This window comes from Chiloscyllium plagiosum, unplaced genomic scaffold (assembly GCF_037043375.1).
Source record: "Chiloscyllium plagiosum isolate Xiang-an unplaced genomic scaffold, Cpla_swu_hap1 HiC_scaffold_40, whole genome shotgun sequence".
NCBI classification, from domain to species: Eukaryota; Metazoa; Chordata; class Chondrichthyes; order Orectolobiformes; family Hemiscylliidae; genus Chiloscyllium; species Chiloscyllium plagiosum.
In genome coordinates, this window is record NW_028270178.1 from 45,662,531 (window position 1) to 45,663,891 (window position 1,361).

Below are 1,361 nucleotides of genomic sequence, written 5' to 3' on the forward strand. Positions count from 1 at the left end.
AATAGATTCAAAGCAGTTTGTACTGGATATTCATTAATATCAGTAAACTGAGAATTAAAATATTGGGTTAATTTGAAAACAAAAATCACAACTTCAGAGATTATTCATCAGAATTTTTTTGTCATTGAAAAAATCCACATTTATTCAAGAATTCTGCATTTCCCTCATTTTCTGTCTTTTTTCCACAGGGATCTGTATTGGAACCCTTCTTTTCACGATACAAATATATCGAAGTGACATGAATTAAAATCTAATTGGGTGAGTTAATAAGCTTGCAGATGATACAAAGTTCAGTGCAGTTGTGAATAATGTCGAAGGTTGTCAAAGAATGCAGCAGGAAAAAGATAAACTGCAGCTATGGGTAGAGAAATTAAAGATAAAGCTTAATCCATACAAGTGTGAGGTGTCTCACTTTGGGAGCTCAAATGTTAAGGAAAAGTAGATAGTTAATGGCTGGACCTTGAACAACTTTGTTGTTCAAAGGGATCTTGGCATTCAAGACCATGGCTCCTTGAAAGTGTCCATGCAATTAGATAGGGTGGGAAGGAAGGCAAATGGATTGCTTGCCTTTATTGGTCAGAGAACTGGTTACAAGAGTCAGGATATCATGTTGCAACTTCATAAGACTTTGGTTAAGGCATACTTAAAGTATTGTATTCACTTCTGTTCACAACATTAAAGGAAGGATATGGAGGATTTGGAGAGGATACAGTGGGCATTTACCAGGATGCTGCCTGGATTTGAGAGGCGAGAAAAAACTCAGGCTGCTTTTTTGTGGAGTGGCGGTTGCTGGGGGAAGAATTGATTGAAGTCTATACAATCATGAGATACATAGGTAGAGTTGTCAGTCAGGAAGTTTCTCACAGAGTTGAAACATCAGAACTATGAGGCATGCATTTAAGGCTAGGGGGAAAAGTTCAAGGGGCATATGAGGGACAATTAGTTTTTACACAGGGAGTGGTAGATGTCTGGGATGAACTTCAAGGGTTGGTGGTGGAGGCAGATATATTAAGGCTATTTAATGTTCATTTAGATAATTTGGATGGATATGGATCAAGGGTCGGCAGAAGGGATGAGTTTCTTTTGCATTATGTTCAGCATAACGTTATGGGCCAAAGGACCCATTCCTGTGCTGCACAGATCTTTGAGAGAAAACTAATGTCTCACTCATATGACATTTAATCTAATCAATATTTAGCCACTGGTGTCAGAAATAGGAAGAAAATAAGTAGAGAACGAACTTGACTCTAATCTAAAGTTAGAGTCAATGACATTTAAAGAGGTAATTTTTGATTTTTTTTTTAAATTATAAGATTAATAACTTTGGAGATGAGTTGAAACCTTTTGCAGTTACTGATGTA